The 26,645-nt window shown below is 38.6% G+C and overlaps 1 long non-coding RNA gene across 2 annotated transcripts; it reads left to right on the forward strand.

The window, feature by feature from the left end:
- Nucleotides 1–746: 746 nt before the first annotated feature.
- LOC120323598 lies at nucleotides 747–20,399 on the forward strand. Of its 2 annotated transcripts, none has more exons than XR_005564223.1 (3): nucleotides 747–781; nucleotides 2,090–2,187; nucleotides 20,320–20,399. It is a non-coding gene; the product is annotated as an uncharacterized LOC120323598 (long non-coding RNA). The 2 variants fall into 2 exon arrangements; XR_005564222.1 differs by having other exon boundaries at nucleotides 2,090–2,184; nucleotides 20,320–20,396.
- The last annotated feature ends 6,246 nt before the right edge of the window (nucleotides 20,400–26,645 follow it).

Here is a 26,645-nt window from a genome sequence, read left to right on the forward strand (position 1 = left end):
GGCTGAAGATCTCATGACTTAGTTGCTATTTATTCTGTAGTGTGAGGCTAGTCTGCATAACTTGATAAGCACATACCTGTCTTGTGTACCATGCATCAAATAGCTAACATTGCAAATTGAGTAACAGGCACTAGCCCTTAAAAATGCTCTGTAGCAGTGCGTATTTAATTTCTGCCTGAATAGTTCCTGTGGCACTAAAGCTGCATTATATGGGAAAACTGTGGTTTAAACATGTCTTAAACTGGCTCTTTGTGGTCTTTTTGCAAACACGTGTTTCTTCTTCCCAACACCCCCCATGACAACTGTTATCTCCCATGCAGGAATGTCCTGGGAAAGGTGTCCTGAGGTGTTTCCCATTGGTCCTTGTTAACCCCTTCCTGTGATTGGGTGTTCCTGTAAGCCCCTTGAGACTTCTAATTGGTTAACCTGTGATTCTCCCTAACCCTATAAATGTAACAACCCCCAACAATAAGCACCCTCTTGCCTCCTCTCCACGCCGGTGTGCTGTCTCTGTGCCTGCCATGGAGCCACGTGGGTGGTGGGGGGAGGGGAGGGCACCTCTCCCCTCCAGGCTCAGGGCCAGAAATCCCTGAGGAAACCCCTGGAGTTCCCTTTCCCCATCCCTCAAGACGTCGGAATGGTTCTTCAGATGGAGATGGAACTAGAACTGGGCTCCCCCACGTTGTGGGTGGGGAAAGGGATCCAGAAGTTCCCTCTCCTGGAACACACAGCTTGAACTTTTCCCACCTGAGTAGTACAGAAAGAGCTTTCACCAGTAGTGGTAAATAAAATAGGCCTTACAGTGCACCTTCATATGCTTAAAACTGTCCTTCTGCTCTATTCTCACTCCTCATAATGGTTTTGCCAATGCTGGCAACTCAACAGTTGGGTCAGGGCTCCAGGTTGTGTTCTCACTCTGTTTTACTTGCCAGTATGGAAAGCCTCTGTGTTTGGTGGGTATCTGGGTGCAGGAGCTATAGCATTTTCTCTTGCCTGAATAGCGGCCCAAGTACATTGCCAGTGTCAAGACTGGTGGCTCCCTGGGGATGGGCATTACGAACGACAGGTGGACGATCGCAGGCAGGTAGGCAGGGCCTGTCCTGTCTCCCCACACAGGAACAGGGTAACGGGGGGGCACCAGGGCAGCCACAGCCCAGGCATTGGGCACCTCTCTAGGGATTGGGATGGGCCAATGTCAGTTTGGGACATGGGCCCACGGTGGCCCAGCTTGGCAGGGCCCATGGCTGGCCAGGGCAGGCCTGTGGGGAACTGGAGACTGGTCCTGCTGTGGGGATACTGGGGCAGGGGCTGGTGGCCCCAGGGTTCTGACATAGGGTCCTGGGCCACGGGGTGTGTGGGGTGAGTTCTGGGAAGGTGCAATGGGGTTCTCCCTGGGGTGGGAGGCAGGGAAGAGGCCCATGCCGATTTAATTTCATTTCAGACTTCTTTCTGGGCTACTTCTGGAGAAGAGGTGAGGGAAAATGTGAGAGACTGTAATGTTAATCATTAAGGACTCAGCTGTTTGCAAAAGCAGCACGGTGCTTCACTGAGGCCAGGTTTGCACCCCTCAACCAAAGAGGAGGAGGAGAGTTTTCTGTGTGAGGTAGCGAAACCTCTGATCTGCATAAGACAGAGAAGGTGCACACCCGCTATGGAAGGTTACAAACTGGATTTTGGGCCAGATAAGGGAGAAGGCAGATGAGAAGCAGACCCTGTGGAGGTGGGATAGTGCCAATATCCTCCCTTGCACAACTGGCTCAGTTGTAAAACTTCCCCTCACTCCTTGGGGAAGATGTTGAGACATACACATTCATGCGGGACATTCACAGGTAGCCCTGAAGGTATTAATTCTTTATGATAGTGAATAACTGTCTGAACTATACTGACATGAGAGGCAGCTCTCACATCTGGGAAGGGGTCATAAACCATCAAAGACCCCTGAAGTACCCCCATAGTAATTTCTGGGACCTTCCACCAGAAGACTGCACCATCCAAAGTGTTGCAATAGACAGGGTAAAACTCCCACTCCCAGGGGAGATACCTGGGCATTCCCATGTAAACCTAACCTGTTGAACGTTGTGTTTCACAGGCTTCCCCCACTCCTGACAGATCAAGACTGCAACCATCACTTTGACCAATGGACACCTAAGTTGCAACTATCAAGTCTCATCGCTTGATCTATGGGTGGTAATATCTTTCTACTCTTATCCTTTCTTTCTCTGTCTTTCTTTTCCTTATACATTTTCTTAAGTGTTATTTTCATGCTTTTATATTGGTATCTTTCTATAGATAATAGCCAAAATGGCTACATACCTCCTTTCCTTTGCAACCAAATTGTTCTAAAGTAGCCCCTATATATACATACATAAATATATTTGTAATTAGGGGCCATTCAGTGTTGTTTCACTCCAATCTACCCCAAGGGATCTATTAACAAGGACCTGAATTACCCTTGTGTTTAGGGGTGGGTCATGCCCCCATCTCAGCTCCCACTGCTGGTGGGTTTGCCACAGCATCCCTCACAGGGGTGTCGGTTCTCGAGGTGGCTGATGGCATACCCTGGGCCACACCTTTTCCATGTCCGTCCACTGCAAGTGTGGATCCAAAGACTGCTGTCTGGGTGTGTAACCACAGATGATTGTTATTTAGGCAAAAATGGTAAAAGGCATGATTTATATTTCATGTTATAAGTAAAAATGAATGATTTTGATCTGTTCCTCTGCCTATTTTCGGCACCATATTTTTTCTCTGTGTATCCCCACCACCAGGTTTGGAGGCTGTGTGTTCCCAAACCTCTTCTTATTCTAGCTCTATCCCTTTCCTCTGAGAGACTGGGACTCTCAGACACTAAGACTCCTCTGCTGTAGCATGATCTCTTTGCTCTATGGTATTTCACTGTCTCCTGCTCATTCCTGCATGCTTTCTGAGCTTCCAATGAAAGAGCAGAACATGTACACTCTATAATGTGCACTAACCATTTTCTGTGGTGGTAACTGCAAAGTAGATAGATATTTCCACTTGGTGACATGTACTGATTTTATTATGAAGAGTTTTGTTTTATTATATCATGTAACAGTTCTTTAATTGTGAGCAACTAGATGTAAACAATTATTTATTATTATTATTATTATTATTATTATTTTTTCTAATCTTTAATGTATATGTTTGGCTTCCTGATACCTATCATATACTGTATTCTGAAATTTTGCTATATAATGTGTAATACTAAAATCAAATAAATAGAGGTGTTAACTCTTTTTAAGTGTGGGCACTTCTGAATTTTTTGTCTCTAAGCGTCTCAGTTCATTTCTTGCCTCAAAAGTCCTTCATTGTATGGATGCAGTAGTGCATTGGCCACACAGGGTATGGTTTTTACTTTTGTGTCTCTCACAGGAATCATCTGTAATTTAGGTTTAATGTTCTAGGGCTAATAACTTTCTTGTTTTTGCTAAATGTCTTCCTAACATTTACACTACTTGAAATTTAACTTTATCTACTTCTTACTTGATATCCCACTCGTAATTTACTTGGCCTAATGGTACAGAGATTATACTATCAAAGACTTAAAAATCTGGTTTTGCTATTTCCCGTCTCTTTATGTACACTTCTGAAGAGGTCTTTGTGTCTTTCACACACACTAATGCCCACTGTTCATTTGCATTCTATTTCTTATTGTGTTGTACTGCCCTGTCTTTGCATCTGGTGCTAGTCTGAACTTCACAGTCCATTTATTTTTTTGCTGTCTGGCACTTCAGTGATGTCACATACATGCAAAAATCTCTGAGTCACTGATTACTTTCTCAATATGGGGGCACTTTTTCTTTGTCTGCCATCCTTTGCATAATGACTTGTCAGAATTTTTGCATGTGACCCCATGTAAAGGGCATTTCATTATTATCTTTTTTTCTCCTCACAATAGCCATAAGTCTTTGGATTTTCTTCATATCTTCTGCTTTGTGTTTGTATGCCTTTCTTTGTTGAATTTTCAGTAAATTTTCATACTTTCCTTGCTCTGCCTTCTTAAATACCTTTGTGACTGCTTTTCCTATGTTCTCTATTTGGATGTGAGTTTGTACACTAGCAGTGCATGTCTTTAGTTCTCCGTAGAGTTAATGGGATCCCTAAGCATTCTCATTTGAGTGCCTGGATTTTTGTCCTGTCATTATTCTATCACAAATTAGTTCAGCCTGTACAGTTTGGTAATTGCATGAATCAGTCATCTTTGTGTAGTTTGCCAAATCTCTGACCCATTGTTCTGCATTGATGGTTCTTGATTTACAGAAAAAGGAGTCTTTCATGTAGCAGAATTTTTAAATGAATTAAAATGCTCCGGAGCATTAAGATTTCTCCCTACCTGCTGCTGACGTAGTGGGATGTCACTGAAGTACAAGACACCCTTTGGCCATAACAACTGTACCAGTCTACTCCTCTTGTGTTTTATTTTTTCCCCTATTTTCTAGAGCCATGTCAAAATCTGTTATCTTCTTCCTTTGTTTCAGCAGTTTTGTATGTTATCTCTTTAAATACTCATCTGCTCAGACATTAGACTACATTGTCCCTTAGCTTATTATTTTTGTTGTCTGTAAGATCACTTTAAATTTCCTGTAATTGTACATAAGCACAAACAAAAATAGTCAAAAAAGATACACATTCATATTTTGTTCCTTCCTTCACAAGTAAGGTCTTCACCACTCTTACAAACTTCAGCATTTTATATCTAGGAAGAGCTCTACAACATTGTTCTTACAATCTTACTCTCATCCTTCTGTCCCCTCCATCTCTTCACTCTGTGTCTGGCCCCTAATCACTTGTTCATTATCCCCCTCGCTCTGTTCTGAATCTCACAGTTTTGTGTCATGGTATCTTTGCCTAGTCAGCTCCATACCCCATGCCTCATCAAATCTGTCTCAGCTATCCCTTAGGGCATTTTTTCACTGGTTCTCAGGTTTGCTGCTTTTGGCCACCTTTTTGCTACTCCTCCCGACACCTCTTCTTGCCGCATCTTATCTCATACGCATCTTATCTTTTGTTCTTTTGTGTAGGAGTCAGACAGATTCCTGTTCCTTACCTGGGATCTGGAACATGTGAGGAAGCTGGTGTGGCAAAGAAGGTGTTGCTTCATTCCTGGAAAATATGAGTGGAACAGCAGTTTTACCTGTTGAATCCTAGTTAACCCCTGCTGTTCATATTCAAAATGGGATGATTCCACCAGCAGCAGAAGGCTTGTAGCACAATCCATCTTGAATGCAAATTTGCAAAGCATATTTTCTGACACAAAGGCCATTACCTTGACTCTTCATAGTTTGTACTCCAAAACATGTAACTTTCGAAGAAAAAATCACCTGTCTTAATACGGAAAAAACTCCATGCTTTTCATTCCCTAGTCTTTCAAAAGTGACTGATCTATGGCAAAAGAAAAACTGTTTGGAAAACATCAGACTGAGCCAGTAGTAAAAAAGAAAATTTTATCTCCAAAATTTAGTAGGTCAAGGTCACATATAAAACAAAGAAAAACCTTACCGAAGAATAAGACAATTACAGCAACAATTGATGACAATAAATTTATTAAAAAAAAATGTCAGTTTGAGTTTAGGAAAAACTTAAAGCGTAGGATCCATTACCTTAGCTGGTATTGAAAAATCACATTAATAAGAGAGAAGTCATTAGTTAAGGAGAGAATCTCTCCTCAGAAAACTATGTGAGCTGTTTGTGCACATGGAGCAGGAAAAGAAGCAGTGTCAGCATCTGCCATGGCTAACCTTGACATGATGAATCAAAAGACTGAAAAAATTTTCTGTGTCTCAAATTTTCTGTGTCATTTTATTCTGTATCTCTTCACTTCAGATAAATAACTTTGTTCCAGGTAAAATCAGTGTAATTCATAGGCTCAAATTTTTCTTCCAAGTTCAAAATGTATTTGAGTGCATATATGCTACAGCAGTCTAGATCTGATTTGACAAAGGCCAAAAAGCCTCAAGAGGAAGGGCATTTTTATAATACTGAAAATGCACTTTTGCGTAAAACAAAATCTACTTCTAAATATAATATCACTTTAATTACTTTTATTTCCAATCTATCCACTGATGGGATAACCACGAAATGAACAGCTCAACATCTAACCTCTAGTGTAATGATGTCTTCAATGCCTTCCTAGCACGATTTCTATTGACCTTGCCAGACTATTTCTGTTTCATAGCCTGCCTCTGTCACTCCTTAGTCCTCTGTGTTTATTTGTTTGCCTTCATTATAATTGCAGACCAAGTCCAGATGCTGTTTCCCAAGTGCAATAAGCTGTTGGGTCCTAGGACATCTGTTTGTTTGGTAACAGTATTGCATAATCTTAAGAGAGGGTATAAATTGGAGCCAGGTTCACCGTGTATAGAATGCGGTGAGAACAGTTTCTGAGCATTAGCTGTGACTGAGAAGTCACAGATAAAAAGGTGCTACCTAAACCAGGTACAGTCTTGGAACTTTGTCCTCTGCACTGTTTGCTCTGTTCTGTTCCCCTTGAAATCTTCAGCTGTTTAAAGCAAACAGTTTACCCCTTAGATAACACTCTTATATATATTACTCAGGTTTTACACTAGTGTGCAGGCAAATTCGTTCCAAATTTGTCCCAGGGTGGTTTACTCTCCTTGATATAGGGCCTATTTGATAGAATCATAGAATGGTTTGAATTGGAAAGGACCGTTGAGATCATCTAGTTCCAACTCCCCTGTCATGAACAGGGACACCTTCCACTTAACTAGGTTGCTCAGAACCCCATTCAACCTGGCCTTGTATACTTCCAGGATGGGACATCCACAGCTTCAAACTCCTTTACATCAGATGAAATTAATGGGGAATGTTTTGCAAATTGTTGCTGTCAACATTTAAACCCCCCATACTATGTGAAGGCAATTGGCCTAAGCTGCTTGCAAGTATTCAATGACAAATAAGAACTTTATTTTGAACTTTGTAGAAGTCTGAAGGATAAATGACCTGAATAGATTTTTTTATTAGTTTTGTTCTTTTGTTTCTCCCCTTTGGTCCTATCTTACTTTCATTGAAAGTATTTGACAGGGGCAAGGCAACAGAAGCCCTTTGAGGAAAGAGGTTTGCTGTATCAGAGAGAATATTTTCATAGGAAAAATGCACTCATTGCAAGGCATGTAACAGTTTGTACATTTAGGACTGGACGTTCTTTAATATATTTTTTTTAGTTTTGAAACTTGGTGTGTATGGTAGGATGATGACAGCAACCTGTCACATGAACAAATAATGGAAATAATATCCTCATGTTTCACAGTTCATTTTTTAAAATTAAGCCAAATCAATTTTTGCCAATTCTTGTATTTCCTCCCTTGTGTCACAGTTCAGCTGGGTTTCTGTTGCTCTTCTGTAAAAGGCGTACAAAGCTACATGACTGCTAGTCCCCCAAAGAGTGCTGAGGCTTATGCGCTTGGTAAAGCATAGCTGTGCATAATAGGAACTATGTTCCTGTTTGACCCATGGTTGTTAACAGGCTTCTAGGTATGGTTTTGGGAGGATCATATGCTGAGGACTTTTCCTGGTAAGTAATATGGATGAGGCCATTCAGCTATGTGTGGGGAAGGGAAAGCTTAGCTGTTTGAAGGTGAGACACATTGTACCGCTTGCCATCTCAGAGCTAGAAGCCAAGCTATGTCTTAATTACTTATATAAGTGAAGTCTAAATGGATCAGCTGACTGACCTGTGAGTCTGTTGGCTTCCGTGAAGAAATGAAGTTGCCTTCACTAGAACTGAAGCTATAGAATTATTTTATTTGAGCTGTGACATGGATGTGGGCATAATACTTTTATGTTAGTAAACCACATGCAGTTTGATGAATCTTTGGAAACTACCAACAGAAAAGGGACAAGAGCTGTTCAAACAGTGCATGTCCTTCTTACATATCTCTTTGGGTCTCATTTGGTTTTCCCATATAAGTCTCCAGTTTTAACATGAGTGTTCTGGACTTGCATGTATTTGTTACTTTTACTTTAGCAAACACTTTTAGATTCCATAGCACAGTGCGTGACAACCTGTACCAGGGAAGTTGAGCTTCAGGACAGGACTGGCAAAACTAGAAAAAGCAAAAAGCTGTTTAATGTATTTAAAGGCAGCTAAAATAAAATAAAAAATACAAATGTATCATTTTATTGAAGCTTCTCTCTCTCCTTTCTCCTGTAACCAGTTATGTTGGAAAGAGGTTCTTGATTAAATGTCACTGCTGACTGACTGTTGTTATCCTTCTGGTATGTTATCATAGCGTACATTGCGATAAGCCGTGACAGATATTTGAAGTTGGATTTTTATGCTGAAAAGTCGCAGACAGGTATAATTCCTGAAATGTTGCTCAGGCTGGCTGGGATGAGAGGGCACAGATGTTTCAGAAGCTACTTTCTCATTTTGTTTTCAGCAAAAACCCACTGTAATTTTGATAGCAGCACTAGATGGTCAGGTTTCCATGGCTAGTATCTGTGTAGTCCCTTCTGGTCTGTATCTGTCTTGACAACCACTGAGAACAAACCTGTGGAATTTGCCAGAGAGCATCTTGTCTTCTCGTCTGAGCTCACTACCTGATTTCTCTGTTACCTGTGACACCAGTCTTGCATGTTCTGTTTGCTCTCTGTGCTTCACAAAGTTCATCTCGTAATTGCTCCTGTAGATCAACAACCTGCTTTGCTCTCTCAGCTTATTACCTACCTGCCTTGTCTTTGCTCATTGGCTGTCTCTCTTTCAGACTTTTCTCATTCAGCAACAAAACAGATCTCTAGGAGTCCCATAACCCTCTGTCTCTCTTCTAAGCACAGGGCTGCCTTTATGTCTCTTCTTTTCCTGCTCAGAAAACCTGCAGGTATTCAAAATGGAAAAATGGGGACAGCATTTGTAACAAGCACAAAACATGGGTCAAGGATACCTATCCACTTCCACAAGGGCAGGAAGGAGAATGGAAGATGAAGAACAATTAGTTCTTTCTCACCATATTCAACCACGTATGATTGTCCCTTTCAAACCTGTCCACAAATTGATGGAAATTAAAGACTATAATGTCAGCTGCTAAAGTTTGAGACAATACTTGAATACAGGACTTGTAATTAATCAAAGGTGGGCTGGAAAAGGAGAAGGAGCAGAATGTAGTTTAGCTGAGGAATGATGCAAGTGGAAGAATGAAAGGATGAAGCTGGGGGGTATGGGTGGCATGTAGGAAACAGAAATATTCTAGAGAGCAATCATTCACAAATAGCTATTTGGCTAAAAATTCCCTACCTGATTTTATCCAGCTATTCTAAGGATCCCATATATTTGAATGAAGTAGGACTTGTGCAAAGTCAGTTTCAACAGGTTCCTTGAGATCTTGCAAGTGATTTTGAAAACTTAAAAAAATGAGGTAGCCTGGAACAATAGGTCAGGTACTAGATGCAGAGTAGATTTCCAGGCTTCTGATATTTGGTTTTTTTAAGCTTCCAAGATTTTTATGAGTTTTGTGTTAGGGCTTCAAAATGATCTACTACTGTGATTGAGCTCTTTGGAAAGTCTGGCCATAAACCAATGTGGAAGAAGAGATCAGGAGGTGGGGGAAGTCCAGATCTACATAAAACATTAGCTACCTGTTGTAATTTTCATTCAAAATACAGCGCTTGAGAAATTTCTGACTTCATCACTCCAGAATCCCTTGTGGCCCACACTGGTAAAATAGTAGAGAAGTCACTGTGTAGGAAGTCATAAAACTTTCTGTAATATATTATACACAGATATATCTCCCAGTCAACATCCTTTTTAATTTCCTGGCTGTTATGTAGGACAAATGTTCCTTGACCAAAAGATAATTTTAAAACCAAAAGGAGAGTTGTTTACTTACAATAGTCGGCAAAAGCACAGGAAGAACTTATTGTTTTTAGGAAGAGCCGACAGCAAATAAAGATGTCACAGATATAAAAATAAACCTGTGCAAGAGTGCATGCAAAGTAAATAGCAGGAGTAAATTGTTTTTTGGACATTCATAATCAAATTATGTCATACATGTGAGTCCCCTTTTTCCCACTTGGAATCAAACAAAAATTCAAGGTGTCAAGGTAGAACTAGTTTTTGAGGGCCTAATTCAAGGCTACCCTATGACAATAGATCTGGTTTTGTGCTTTCAGTCTAGACGTTTACGCCATCTTATTTCTACAAACCAGTGCAACTTTATGCCTTGACACCTAATATAAAGAAAAGAATGTTGAGTAACTTTTGTAACACCAAAATACCCAAATGTGCGATTGGCCAGAGGAGTCGTAACCTATAAATACAACCAGCTGTACACATCACATACATTTTATGTTCCTGATTCAGAGTGGGAAATCCCAGCAAACTTGCTGGAGTTTGGTGCAGGTAGATTCTGCACACTTTCATCAGGCCCTTCTTGAAGCCAGGGTTTGCTAGAGGTAAAGTGGGGTAAGAATAGTGACATATAGATACAATATAGAGAAGCAAGTTTTCTCTGCCACTGGAAGTTGCTGCTCTTTTTTTTAGTGAAAACAGAGTCAATTCCTCTTATGTAGCTGTTCTGGTAGAATGCAATTATACAGACAAAATCTGCACGTGAGGGGTCTAGAGCAGTGATTTTCTACCTTTTTCATTGAGTGGGAAAAAATCCCGGTATGGAGTGGACTCCTGTATCACAAGCTGATTAGTTTTCCCTAATAATCTTTAAGCCCCTGCAGACCAGGAATAATGCTGCAGGTCATAGAGGGAAGAGCCATTTCTTTTCTGAATTTTTGCAACCTATTCCACAGAGCATCAGTTTGCTGGCCCTTCTCATCTGATCCCTCACGAGATAATAACCAGTCTGCCTCATATAAATCAGGGGCAATTTGCATCACAGCAGTTCTTTCTTAATGATAGTTTTCTTCACAGAACTGACTTGTCTTTGCTGGAGAATGACACAGAGATGTCTAAGTCAAGTAGATCTCATACATCCTCACAAAATTCCCTCCTGCCACATTACCTTACAGACAAAATTCTCCTTTGGCTTCACAGTGTATTTGTGAATGTTATGCCATTCCTTTTTGAGAGATTAAGAATGTGGGTGCAACAGCAGGGAAGCAGAATCAGGTCCTGAAAAATGGATTTCTCTGTGCTTTGTTGCAGTTGCATGAAAGTATACAGATGTAAGGAACAATTGGTTCCTTGAGTTGAGAGAAGATGTCCCTATTTGGTCAAGCATGGGTATAGTGAAAACCTGATAATAGGAATATGACTCTCTGTGCTTTGAATTAAAGAGTTTACATTTGTCAAATAAAAAAAAAGTGCAGAAATTACATATATATATAAAGCTTTAAAGTAAACCAGAGCACTGTTGTTGTCAATTCAGTTTTCTCTGTGGTTGAAAGCTCTGCCTTGTAGTTTGGCAGGGTAAATCCTTAATCACTTGGGCAGTCTTCTGAGGTAACCCCTTAGAATCATAGAATCAGCCGGGTTGGAAGGGACGTCTGAGATCATGAAGTCCAACCCTTGATCCACTACTGCTGTTGTTACTTGACCATGGCACCCAGTGCCACATCCAGTCTCATCTTAAAAACCTCCAGGGACAGTAAATCCACCACCTTGTAAAAGTAGTGGATGGTTTTAATGTAAAACAGTCTTTATAGCATATCTGGAGCTGCTCTGGTATATTAGTGGTCATGATGTTCTCTGCTGGTTCATCATAAGATGCCTAGGCATTTTCTGCTTGCCATTTAATGGATTTCATACAGGGAGGATAACATGGAGGCATTTATTTTATGAAGCAGCCATATTTCATTAGTTTTGCTGTGTTTGGCAAACTGTTCTCAGATATAAAAAACTGAAAATATTAAAAGATAATTGGTAATTTCCCATGTTCCTTAAATAGCCTAGCCAGAAAGTCACCCAAATTTTCTGCAAAATTTCTGGGGCTGGTAAAATACACAAATATTTCTTTCATTGTGCTATGCATGAAAATATAATTAACTGAAATACAAAAGAAAAAATACATATTTAAATGAGATATCTTTTATCTACACCACCATTTCTAAGGTTATTTATATGCTTGATGAGAAATGAAAGTGCAATGTAGTGTCACATAAGGCTTATAGACTACCACGTTTTTGCTGTATTTGTACAGATTTGTAATTAAGTCAACAGGTTCAGGAAGCTTTGGGCACTGCCACAGATGCTGATGGGGAGAGGCAAGACAGAGCAAGGGAGGGACGGACCTGTGATGTTTGAAGCTGGGTATGGAGGAAGGATTATGACAGTCTGGGAAAGGCAAGTGAGAAGGCAATGACAGAGGCTGTAACGGGAGAAGGAAAGAGGTGGAGGAGGACTTAGAAAGGAGTGCAATAATATGTGTGGGGTGTCAGGAAATGAAGCAAGAACAGATGGGAAAATGTAAATGAGAGAGAGAAGACAGTAGCACCAGTCAGGCTCAGCTGCAGAAAGATTGAAACTGACACCTATGTTTAATATAATCCTGTATTTAACTCTTGCTTCCAGAACAGGGGTATCTGGAATATGATGGAATGATTTGGAATGTGTCTTTCTATGTGGTAATTAACATACCTTCTGCAGCAGCTGGTTTGAGCCCTCCAGCCCAGACAGAATGAGCTATGCAAATCAGTGAGAAATGAAGGAACTACTCCTCCTCTCTATCTGTCTCACACCCTCTCTCTGGATCATCTAGCAGAAGAACTGTCATCCAGCTGGGGGCTTCAGCATCTTGCCAAGAATACCTAGGAAGCAGAAGGGCACCGGAACCATAAATCTAAAAGTCTTGCAAAACAAAATCTGTGCTGATATACATAAAATTGATACTCTGCACAGAGCTCTATAAACTGAAATTCACCATTTTTTCTCCTACTAAAGGAAGTACATATTGCTTAAAAAATTCTGGAGAAAGGATGTCATAACTTATTAAATTCTTTGAGATAAATGCCTAATGAACCCTATTGACTTAATCACTATTCTCATTCCATTGTTTTTTTTACACAGGTAATTTATGTATACAGTGGAACAACAGTAAACTTTGTACATGATCTTCATTTTAGAGTGTTGTTATAGCTTGATTCTCCTCATGGAAAACTTTTAGACCACTGAAGTTGTTTTCAGTACAGTCAAAACTGGCTTAATGTGCAAAGCATTGAGCACATTTTTCTCTTTACTAAAAGGTTATAGTTCTTTGACACCAGTGTCAAAAGTTGCATGAGGTACAGTGTCTTAAAATACACAACATGCCTATCTCTCAAACTGGTATAACAGAAATACTGTACTTGCTCAAAGCAATTATACAAAGTGAATCTTACCCTGTTTTGAACTTTGAGTCAAAAGGCGTAAATATTTTGAAAGGAGGTATTGGCTTACAAATGTGACTCCAGCTGAGACTTTAAACATCAAAGAGACATGTTGATGGAGATCAGTAAGAATTTGTAAAGCCATACGACTTGGAACATGTCAGCCAGAGATGAAAAAGAGACTGAAGTCCTGTGATCTTGACTTTCCCATAGTAAGTTGCCTTTTCCTGGGGATGCTCAATTGTTATTCATGACAAAATAGTACCATAAATGTTCATCTTCATATTTGTATAATATAAAATTATGGTCAGAGAGAGACGAGTAATAGACAATTATTTTCTTATTATGTAAGGTTTAGAAAAAACTATTTATCCCTTTTCAGTCATCAACAAAATTTCCAAGGTGCTGTAATTATTAGGCATTGAAGTAGCCCTTATTGGGACAGCAAGGTCAGGTAAAAGGTAGTGTGAAATAAGCAGTTTCATGAGGAGACACAATTCAGTCTTTCACTGGATGGTACTAGCAGTAACTACTCTGTGCTCTTTCTGGGAAAATAACCTTCCAGAGTGTCTTTATTTTAACTCTTGTATGTGCTTACAAAGGATTTGAGATTTTTTTGTTGTTGTTTAGAGTAACAAATCTTGATAGCACCCCACCTCTAACTCATGTTTGTTCTATATGATGTATGTTACTTACTGGCAAAAAAGCAAATGTAGAAAGACATTGCATCATATTCTGATGTCATCTATTGGTGCCTGTATGAAAGAGGAGGTAACAGAAAAGGAAACTCCTCTTTTCCATTACATGCAGTTGATTCCACTTGTAATTGAACTCAGCAGTGAGTAGTTCTATAACTCACTTTTAGGCTTTTAAGGTAAATTACTCCTCATATTAATTGATAAAAGAGCTTGTACTCCTTTTTTTTGTAGGAAAAATTGCATCATTTTATCTTTTGCCTCAAAAATTGCCAGACCTGGACCTTTACTTCAGCATGGCTTATGTCTGCAATACAGTCGTTCCAGTGGTACCAGAGTCAGTCTTCTCAAAATACAGAAATGCATCATGCTAGGAAACCTGTGGTGAGGCTCAATCTGATTTCTTCACTGAGGAAATCTAAGCAACTAAGATTGTGAACATGCCTATGTGCCAACTGAGCTTCACAGTAGGATTTTCTGAGCAATTTCTTTTTAACTCCCTTGTATTCTTTCAAAAGTGAAGGTAGCATTCTATATCGTCTTCTTCACAGGTCTCAATCTGAATTTTCAAAAGTGAGTGTGCGAAAGCTAAAAAACCCTTAAAGGGTTGTTAACTTAAATGATTCTAAAAATCTACCTATAGTAATTTCAGAGAGAAAAAAAAAAAGAAAGGGAAGTATTTCAGATTATTCTTGTAATTGTTTTTTTCTTGAAAGCTTCAAATTCTGATTTAATCATCTACTGGTTTCCTAATTCTTGGGCAATTTCTCTGCCTACATTTGTAAAGAAAAGAGCACATATGTAAATTCCTATTCAGGAAAACATAGGTTTTGTTCCATTTAAGTTCCAAATGCTTTGAAAGGAAGAGGTTTCAGCTTCTTGACAGTCCTTCTCCCAACTGTCAGAGAGTTTCTAATTTAGGTCAGATGGGTAGATAATCCAAATATGTATCTCAGGTTGGTAACCTCCTTCTTCAGTTCTGAAGGCAGTGTGAAAACTGTCACCCTCACTTTCTAAATCTTTCTTTACCATTTGGAAACCTAGTGGACCACCCCAGGGAAACCATTTGGATCTCACAGTGCAATGAGAACTGGGAGGGGAAAAAAGCTATACTGTACATACTCCTATGTAAGAATGATTAAACCGTAGCCATACTGAGTCAATGCCTTAACATTTGCTGTTAATCCATTGTCAAAAATATTTTCCTCAGACTAGTTAGACTTCAAAAAGTTTTGCATAGTTTGGTTCTTATATCAGCCATGGTTACTGATGAGCAACATAAATTAGCCTCATATCCTTATGATGATATTTGCTTATTATGGAATGAATGAGGGTGAAAAGAATTCTCCAGTGTGCTTCAGCTTCCAACCTGGTCTGAAAGCTAAGCACTGAAAGAAAGTCCAAAAGGCAGATCCAGAAGACTGAGGTCTTCTGCCTCTATTTTAAATTTTGGTTTATTTCTAGTACTTCCCCTTTAACTCTTTTTTCCGTATTTAGGTTTTGGTCCACCATGCCGGAAGCCGTATATTGAACAAGGATGCAGAATCAGAAAGATACATTGAGAATAGCACTCCCATGCAAGCACTCCACAAGAACTTCTCTGGAATATGTTTCTGTACAACATGCATAGCCTGCTCTTGTAGAAACAGCTGTTTCTATGTGTCTTGTTTATTACTGATAGCAGCCACCATAGTCAGATGATACATATTCACTTTATAATTACTGATTTGTCCTTCTCTCGCTTTGCAGTAAGGCTTCATTGTTATGGTCATGGGAGGAAAAAAGTTTCTTATGAGAGATGGTGTTACAGTTTTTGAGGCTAGATTTTTTCCTAGTATCTGACAAATTCTGTACGCAAAAATTTGCAGAATTGGAAGAGTTAGCCGGGAAAGATTTAAAATAGGGCTTCATAAGCATAGATTAAACAGAACTTAGAAATCAGTGAATCTACTGAACTCTCTGACACCTGAGAAGCTTCACACAATGTGCTTCCTTCTAATATAATTTATGTTCCTTTAAGAATACTTCTCCTACTTGCATTAATTACCGCCTTTCACAGTCATTTAATTTCCTTCAGTCTTCATTACATTCAGTGAAAATGGAAAAAAGACTATTTGTTAGTGTTTCTTCCTCCTTCTTTGTTCTAATGTTTTGCTCATCCATTTTCATCTGGGAACTGAAAGATAAGGAGATTACAAAATATTAATCTGGGAGTGTTCTCCATCTGACCATGTATTACTCTGAATATTCTTCCTCTGCCTTGTGTTTTAGTTATCAAATTACACTTTTCCTCTTTCAGCTAATGTTTGCAGTTTGTTACTCATATCTACTGGCACAGCTAGGACTCTGGGGTTTATTTTTACAGGTGGAAAGTATAACTTCTGGGACTAACTGCCTTAATCAAAGTACTTGTCCCTTTCTCCCTCTATTACCCCTCTTTCTCACATAATTTTGTTTGATTGGAGAATTGATTTTTAGCACTACATGTGAGATCTCCCTGCTTTCTGTCTTCCATCTTGACATTTACGCAGATCTGAAACTGCATTTTGGCTTCTACTCAAGCTATTCCCTGTGATTTCCTTCCTGTCTCTGTTTCTTGCTTTTGTTTTGTATAAGGAAGTCTTCTGTTGGTGTGTGTACAAACACCTCTCTTTCTGTAGTCTTTGCAAATGCCTATTCCCATTTCTTTAGCTGAGATCTCCTGTAGTACGTGCCTACTGATGAGTTCCACCTCACTTTCATCCAACACATTTATTGTTTTCTTTTATTACTGTACGCTTGGGTGTAGACATTTTATAATAAAATCCCAGTGCACCATTTCTTGGGCTGTATTATGCTTGGGTTTTGTCTGATTTCCCCTCTGTCACAGTCCATGAGAAACTATCTACCAAGGAAAATTGCTGCTGAGTGTGGTTAAAATGCTAGGATCAGGTCTCCTAGTGACAGCTTCAAAACTGGGATCACACTGGGTTCCAACCTCTTTTGTTTAAGGAAAAAATTCTACTTTACTTGTTCTTTCCTATGTATGCTGAACCACCAAGCCATGGTAATTTAGATTCCTTCTATAGCATATATTACTTGGTTCCCTTATTTTTCATTGGGGTTTTCTCTATTTACATACAAGTACAATGCACATGTCCAGTGGTTTTTTATTGCTGGGTTGAAAAAAAAGGGAGAAGAGAACATAATCATGTTTCTCTGAATTAGAATAATATTCTCCCCAGCTATCCTGAGTAGGAAATACTTTCCTAGTTCCATATTTCCAATACTTTTTTAACTCCTTCATTTGACTGTGCATTTTTCCATCTATACAGTATTTTTTCCTCCCATTCCCCAGCTCTTAACTTTAACAGATGAATTTTTTTTCGACTTCCACCTCAATGACCTGTATCAACTCAGCTTCCCTTAATTTTACACCTCCTTTATACAAAATTCATGTATTTCAAGCTAAGTTATTTTATCTTCTGATCTGGCTCTATCCTCATGATGATAACACCTGTTTAATGTCCCTTTTTTTAAGGGGGCATCTGGTAGCCTCAAACCTAACCAAACTGGTGTGATGAGAAACTGTGGGGAGAAGCTCCTCCTCCTCATCAGCACAGCACAGTGTAGGTCGTGCCGTATACTAGTTGAATTGTAATGGTGTTAAAAAATTAAACTTATCATAGGATGTATCTGAAAATCCAGCTAGCTAGCAGTAGCTGGTGAAATGGGGATTTTACGTCCAGTTTGAGTCTGCTCTTCTGCTAAGGTCTTCATGCTGAAGGCAGTTCAGCTTCACAAAGAAACTGAAACTTAATAAATCTTTGTTTCCTGTCAACAGAGAATGAGTTCTGGTACAAGGTAAGCTCTAGCTAAAAGATTCTCCTTTTGCATCTAAAGTTAGCTCCTGAAAGGAGTTGCCTCTGCAGAATAGTTCTTTGCTGCTTGTTGTTTTCTAAATATGGTGTTCTTACACAACATTAAGTAAGGCTGTCAAATAAATTTTTATATGGGGAAGTACGGATTGATAGCTGTTTATTTTTGTTTCAAGTGGTAGTATAGAACTGCCTCTACAGTGCATGCACATTCCCAAATACCAGTTTATAAACTGTGCAGAAGTGTTATAATTGTTGCTTAATTTTTCACTGCTCATTAAATCCAAAACATGCTTACACATGCACAAGCATGTTTCCAACACTTCCAAGTAGATTCATGGGGCATATTTGCGTATCAAGGGTAAAACACAGTGTCATAGGCTGAAAAATGTAGATCTTCAAAGGTACAGCAAGGATTTATGAATTCTCATTCATGAGAATGTAGCTAGTGCAAAGAATTTGGGTTTTACTCTTGCAACAAAAAACCCCTTTTGTGTTCAGTTGTTGATTGTTTCCGTGTAATAATGCCATACTAGGTATGTCAAGCATCTTGTAAAAATACCCCAAAATTTTGACATATGTTTTTCTTTCTCTTTTGTGGTGTGTGTCTGCATGCTTCATTGGTTCTTCAAAGCTGAAAGTGCCAGTTTAATTAAGGCTTGGTTCAAGTCACAACTGACATTGAAAGACATTCGTTTAGACTTCTTGTCCATGGTAATGAAAAAGTCACTACAGGCATTAGGAAAGGGTAGCATCTTTAAATCCTCCTGTATTTAAGCTACATAAATGTTTACACTTATTCCTAGTATTTTCAGTAACTCAGAGGTAATAATGTGATTGCTGACAGTTTATTAACCAGACAGAGTAAGTTAACAGGTATCTAAGATAAACACATCCAACCCCAGCCTTTCTATGATTCCTGAGTGTCATTGCTACTTCTTGGAGTTTCAAACACCAAAGTGTGCTTGCACATGTCATTATCGGTGGTGTGTGGACCACAGTTGCAGTAAGAGTGAAAGGATGGATGGACAAGGCATCAGGAAGTCGTTCTTTGATTTTTGCACTTGGCTATCTGTTTAGTTGTGGTCTTCCTCTGCTCAGCATTTTTACTTGTATTTTCCTTGTATTTTTACTTAAATACAAGGAAAAGGATAAAGATGACTGTTCTCTAATAACATTGGGAGGAGTCGAGGAAAATTTTAAATTTTTTTGATAAAGAGAATATTTCAATAGTCTTAATTTTTAATTTTAAGAAACTTCAGGTGTTTCATTACGAGATGTTTTTAGTAACAATAAAAGGGAAGTAGCTTTAATGGGAATATTCTGCTGTGAATGTAAAGACAAAATATTTTCAAGAACTTTCCTTCCAACCACAAACTCTCGTTCAGTCTTTTTCTCGTATCTCTGCATCCAAAGCATGTGACTTCTGTAGCTGAACATGAATGTGCAGCTACATTGTCTTTGAACAATTTGTTTAACTTCAGGCTACAGTGCTCAAAAGCCAGGAGCTGCCAGCTCTGTGTAGCTGGGAACTCTGATTTCAAATTCAAAGGTCCTGTGCGCACACAAACATTCCCCAGTTGAATCTGGGGAAAATACATGAACTAATATAGCTAACTTTGTGCAAGTTTGTTCAGCAGTCTTTGCTGTGTTCAGCTGAGCCTGAGTAGTGGCCTCGAATTTTGGGCTAGCACTGAACGTATTTTGTACCAGAGTAAGTTGTCCTGATTCTCAGTGAAAAAAATCAGGGCTCACTTGTTTATTATCAGATTTATTTATACAGAATAAATTTGTATATTCTTTTACATTACTATAATTTGTTTGGATTTAAATACTGATATGGTTTTCTGGATTTTAAGATAAATTATGTGCTCTGTGATACAATAGATACATTGGAGATCTGTCTTCTTTTCTCATACCAAGAATTTTCATGTGATTTCATTTATGTTTAGTATTACACTGTATGGACATAAACACAATGTTCCAATTTAGCATAAACAATTGAGGCCTTCACTTATGAAGAACTGTGAGAAAGTCTGACAAGAGAGGTTCAAGGGAAAGTGCATAAAATCAGCCCTGGAATCTCCCAGCATATCTAAACTTGTCAGTAATTAAATTCAGAAACTGCTGGAATCCTTTAGAAGTTGAGTAGCTGGGGGAATATTTAATTTTTCTCCCTTAGTAGATTGATTACTGTGGTGTTTCTGTTACATGTGAAGAAATCAGCTCCTATGTAAACCAGCCAAAATGCTCCAGGGCTTCTTTGGAAAGAAACTTTTAGTCTTGTTAATATGTGGTTTAAAAGATAGGGAGAGAGAGACTATTTGATGGCAAAATGTTTAGATTTTGGCATTGTAAATGGGAAGTCAGGTATCTGAATTTTTCCTTGCAGGGTGATGACAATGAAATCTTAGTTGTTAAATACCTTTCACAGTTATGCTCACATGAGGTTGAGCCTGTGTTTCTCATTTCAGCTCAAGAGGCAGGAAAAAGCCAAATATCACTTAGTAACAGAAGACAGAAGGCAAAGAGCAGAAAGTTGCTAATAGAGGTGAACTCACATCTAAAGGTAACTGGAAAGAAAGCTGTGTTCCTCATCTGGGTTATCAACAGCAGCTTTTCCTGAGACCAGTTCTGGTCAGCAATAATGTCTGAAAGAGAGTAAGATCTTTGTTTTTCCTTTTGTGTAATCTATCATAATTACATACATAAATTTATTTCAGAAAGCTTTTCCTGAAGCCTCATTCTGGTTTTGATAGAATTCAACTGGAATTAATTCTAATGTAAACTACTGGATATTAAAATCAAGCCTATTCTGAACTTTGTCTTTTTCTCTAATTCTCTTCGTAATAGTCACTCTTTTTTTTTCTTTCTTGAATACAAAATACATTTTAAAGTCAGTGCAAACTGTTCATGTCTATTTTTAATTTTAACTTTTAATTTTTAGAATATAAGTAGACCTGACTTTACAGAATTAATACTTTAAATTGGCTGTAAAGGAAAAATATTTTTGAACTCTAGACTCACTGACTGAATTCTAGCATCATGTTTTGCCAAGGTATGAAAAAACCTTATTGTAAAAGACAATTAAGCAAATGAGCAAGAAAGGTGGGGAAAGTAAGAAATGTGAAGTTCCTGATCACAATTAAAGTACATATACATATAGCTGGTATTTTGCATAAAAACTGTTGACTGTTTTTGATGTTTTTACTTATTTTGTGAGAACTCCAGTTTGAAGATGAGAGATTTCGGGAGGATTTATCAGAAGACTCCTACTGTTTCCATCATTAAACTGTAGTGATTCTGAACTGTAAAACTTTAAGAGCTAAAAAGTAAAGTCATTGTAGTCGTAATTGTTGCCATCTCCTAGAGGTTTGCTGCTAATTTTTCAGTGTTTAATGTTCTACTCTTAAACCTCAGTTCCTGGAATCAGTTGAATAAATGAATTAAGATTCCTATGATAAAACTAAAAAGGAAAACTCAGATTTCCGTAACTATGGAAAGAATCAAACAAACGAACTCCACTGGTATACAAACCAGAGTGAACAATCAAACATTTTGACAACTGTAGTATTTTAAAATTTAATGCAATATATTATTTAGGGGAATATGTATTTCAGTGAACCAAATAAAAAAGGAAATGTCAATTGAGGCTTTTTTTCCCCTTTCCCTCTTTTTTTCTTGGCTTTTGATGTACTTTTACACTTCTGTTCAGAACCAGAGCTTTGCAATTTTGCCATCCTACTAGAGCAGCCAGTTTCAGTTATTTCTCGCAGTGATTCTGGAGGAAGGAATGCACAGGAATGGGGAACATTATTCTAAAAGCACAGCAAAGAAGAAGAGAACAGCCTGTATTTAGCTTTTTTTTTCCTGTATACTAAGTTTGGACACAAGTCTCCTGTGACAAAGGGCTTTATATATTTTAGCTGCCAATTCCAAAAGGAAATGCTGTATTATGCAATCAATGGAATTTCACAGTAGATATCTCTACATAAATGAAGCTCTTTTGAATTATGACAGTATGCTAGGAGATACTTCTTCTTTTAAAGACAAAAGACGCTGTTGCAGTATTCCTGACTGTTCAGATCCCTCATTTTTTACTGATGTGTTCTACTGATCTGGGGTGGATACTAATAAAAGATGTTGATCAAACTTCCACACTGCTGCCCTGTGTGGGGTGCAGCATGAGCCATGGGTTATGGGCAGGGCAAGGTAGGTGCATGACTGCACCCAGACAGAGTAGGTACCCACAGACTTCCAGAGCTGGGCCGCCCTTGGCTGAGTGTGGTCCTGCCATGCCCAACAAGCCAAGCCAAGGACTGGGGCTGAGGACAAGGGAGAACTCAGGGCCAGTAATCACCAGGTGAGGTCACCGTGACAAGATGGGTCCCAGGTGCACTGGGCAGGCAGCCTGCTTTTCAGAGGCAGGAGCCCTCAGCAGTGGGATATGTGACTGGGTGCAGACATGGCTATAATGCAACTGCAACATAGCTCGGGTGAAGGTGAAGGGCAACACTCACAGCTAAAAGCAGTTCCCAGGGAAGGAGAGGTGGTGTCTGCTGGGGCTTCCTCTAGTTTTCTTCACATCAGCTTTCAAAGTCAGCAGATGTGCTCTTTCTAAGCTGGCCTGAGCCCAGGCAGCCAAAGCCCCAGGAGTAGGCATGGCACCATAAAAAGAGTTCATATCAGCAAAATACCAGTAGCAGGTCAGAACGCAGTTGTCTCTAGCTCTGTTTGCTATATCTACTGATAGATATCTACTGCTAAGAATATAAGAACAGGACAATCATAAAGTGGTCTTTCTCCAGGGACTTGTTTTATCTTCCTTGACCTCATAGAAAATTCTGGTATTGCCAGAGTTCATTAATATTTTGACCTATTTTATCACAAATGCAGATTTCTGACATCCTTGCCTCAATCCTAGAGCATTTTATATCAAAATCTCTCTGCTCTCCTGATGCTCTCCAAAGACATTTTTTTGGCTGATGCTGGTCTCTGGGGAGACCTCTCAGACAAAACTGTCTATTACCAACTTCCAGGTTGGCTGACAGAGGCGGTGGGGGAAAAGGGACTTTTGCTCCTTGAATATCCTGAAAAAGAAATGAGCTAGATGTGGTTTCTGGACAGATAGTAGTTCTTGAGGGGTTTCCCTTGCATGAACTTGACTAATATTCTCTTCAAACAAGGCAAACTCTGGGTCCACAAATTTTTCAGTCAAAGAATTACAATAGTTAACAACACCTAAGTGAATATATATATATAAGTGAATATTCCAGTGGTTAACAACTACCTTTGTCTTGAAGTCTGCTTCTTCAAGACTTTTCAATGACATTTAGTTCTTAAGTTAAAAGAAAAGAGGAATGGTTGATCTCTATGTGCCTTCTATCCTGCAGCATATGGTTTTAGAGACCCTTATCTTAATTCCCTGGGATTCCCACTGAGCCAGATGAGAATTTTACTCCATTTAGCCATCACCTCTATTGAAGCCCTTTCACATTACTAATTATCTTTTTCATGCATTTATTCCAGTAATTCTGTGTCCTTTTTAAATCAAGGAGACAGAATTACACAGCTTGATATATAGGGAACCCTGATCCCTTACGGTGGAATGTTTTGTTCTCAATTTTATTCTTAATAATCATTAACACTTCATCAGTTGCAAACCCACGATCTTTCTTCTGAATGCTAGCAGTCAGCCCTGAGCCCATGATTCTGTATATCACTTAAGTCTTGTTCTTCCCCTTGTGCGCTTCTTTACACTCATCTCTGCTGAACTGCCTCTGTCTTTTCTATATACAGTGTGCAAAGAACCTCTGCATTTTTCACCATCATTCTCTCCTGTTCCTGCTCAGTATCAGTTTGTATTGTCAGCAGACATTTTTTATTGTTGCTCATGTCCTTTCCAGGTTGATTATCACTGTATGGAGTAATGCCAACAAAAGATTTTCTTTACATTAATGATCTTGTTCTTTTCTATTTTTATTCCACTTTCTGTTTCCTGACTTTTAATGAGGTATTCACCATGCAATGCCACAACTAATGAGTTTCCTGAAAAGGTACTGAAGTGGTACTTTTAAAATAGCACACTTTTGGAAATACAGGTAGTTTACATCAGCTGGATGTACTTGTTGACCCTGTGAATTACTCCCATAAGTTTGCTAGGCGGAACCACGTGAAAACTCTCATTTTTTTCCCAAATACATAATCTTTATCCATGTGTCCACTAATTCTGGTTTTTATTGTAGTTTCTATTAAATTTCCCAGCATAGATATGGCCAGAGTTAGAAGCCTGTAGTTCCCTTGCGAAATCTCTTAAAAAATTGACTTCCCATTTGCCACCTCTCAGTCCTTAGATGAAAGGACTAATAAAAGAGAGATTGCAAACTAAAACTTTTTCTTTCCGGCTGTTTGCTCATGTTCCTTTATCATTTTGGGGTGAATGTTGTCTTAATTCTGGTCATTTCTTACTGTTTATTTTTTGGTTTATGCCATTTTACCTTCTTTTACTGTCCTTATTCAAAGTACATCCTGTGAGTCGCTTGCAAAAAGCGGTGGTCCCTCCATTTGTTTCCACAATCAGGCATTCTTTTGGTTCTCTTTGAGATTCATTTGGCTAGGTATCTTGTCAGCTGATAAAAACTGTCTACTTTCTAATTAGATCAAGGAAAAAGTCTTTGAAATTTCTCTTCCATATTATCGTTTGACACAAAATCACAGAATGACTAATGGTGCAATACAAGTTTCTGTTCAATAGTCTAAAGTTTGTGTTTGACCTTTTGTGCAATCTGTACAAAACATTAAGATTGCTGTTGCACTTTATACAATCAGGTAATATGAAAGTTCAATAATTTCACTTGTGGCAACCATGCTGGAAGGCAATAAATTTTCATTAATAGTAGTATTATCATACCTGATGCCTAATTACATCATAAGAAGAGACTGTGTTATTTTGCAGTTATATCAATAATGGTTGTTCATACAATGCACAAATGTACAGATTAGGAAGTTGTAGAATTGTTGATCAGAAAGGCAACATTCTGACTCTAAAAAGCACTGGGTAAAGTATCAACAACTGGTAGGGAAAACAGGATAATAAATTCGTCATTTCCTTACTATATTTTGCACTAAATCAGTGAGTGGTATTCTGTCCTTTTCTGTCTGGAACATAATAAAAATACATATTATTATATACCCCCTTGGCTATCTCAGATCCTCCTGTGGTTACAAACAAGTCTTTTAACAGGATCCATATCAGAATGGAAGTGAAACTAGCTTGTGCCTAAGTGTGCTGCTGAATTGTCAAAATTGCTGTAGTCTAGGGGTACTCAAACATATCCAGTTTGTGTAGCATCACACAGATGTTGCTATTGCCTGTACAGGCATGAGTGACAGTCATTTCTGGCTTTATATGTGCACACCAGGAGGAATTTCCAGTTCGCTGACTTTTTTGTTATGACATAACACACTCTGAGTGACAGGCATACAGAGCTGGGGACTCTCAATTGCAGGCATTAATTTCTAACTTTGTTCTCATTATTTTTATTTTTTGATATTTTTTATAAAGGTCAAAGGTTTTTAATTTTTAGTATTTTTGGAGACTGTATTCAAATTTGTTGTTTTCTACCCTTTTTAATGACCTGGACTTAATTTACAAAAAGCAAACTCTATCAAAAGGTATGAGCAGCAAAACTCTAAAGGGTAAAATAATAACAATCCAGTTGTTAGACTGGATGGATTAGGGTCTGATTCTTCCTACCACCTTAAGTTTATTAATAGCAAGTGTGTCCCATTAATAGCTGCAAAAATTGCTGGGTTAGTTAGCTTTGAAGGGATGCTGATGTCAGATTTTAAAACAGATGCAACAGAAAGAGCAGTGCTTCGTTCTTCACATTCCTTGTCATCATACCCATCTCCAATCTGGAGGGCTAGCAGGGCTAATTATCTGCTGTTTTCATTAGAGCTGACATGCAGCTGGCAGAGGAATGGAAAAAAAATTAACTTTCTGGTTTGCTTTCTTGATTTGTATCTCCCCTCCCCCTGCAATATTCTCCCCTAATTTTTCCCTGAGACATTGACATTTTCTTGTTGTTTCTAATCTTCATTGAGCTCTCACATAATTCTTGAGATTATCAAATGTTTGGTTATATTCAGTCTTAATTATGCAAATATAGGATTGCATGGAAATGGAATATGACTCTCCAGCACTTGTAGGGCTTTCCTGCAAAAGAGTGTCTGCAAGTTTTGGACTGCTGGTTGACAGTCTGGGTAGTGAAATACATCATATCCTTTTAGTAATTAATTAAATTTGCAAAATATATTTTGTAAGTATTATTTACATTGCATTTACAGCAATATTTGAAAAATTAAAATGATTTGGAAGTAAGAAAATTTAGGAACAAGTCTCTATTCAGTCTAGACTTTATTCCTGCAAATATATGATAAAATGGGTGTTTGAATTATTAATCACTTGCTTTTTTCCCCTCTGATTTCTGCCTCAGTGCATGAGATGTTGAGGAAATGACCATATTTTTTCTCCTTTATCACTAGCCTTCAGTGTTCAATGCCCTTTGTTTGCTGTACATTCAGAGCCAAGCCTGTTCTGAGTAAACAATTATTAATTTCTGTGTGGGTTCTGCTGCTGATAATAAATTTCTTGTGTACTTCACAAGTGTTATTTAAGTTACTGTCTCATGACCTTTGGGAGGTTGAGGTATGTGACTGCTGCTTCAAAGGTAGAGTATTAGGCAGTTAAGATTATCTATCTGTGTATGTATGTACATATATCCAGGCAATCTTCATG

Source organism: Pipra filicauda, unplaced genomic scaffold (genome assembly GCF_003945595.2).
Source record: "Pipra filicauda isolate LSUMZ 115617 unplaced genomic scaffold, ASM394559v2 scaffold297_size1274073_pilon, whole genome shotgun sequence".
Classification (NCBI taxonomy): Eukaryota; Metazoa; Chordata; class Aves; order Passeriformes; family Pipridae; genus Pipra; species Pipra filicauda.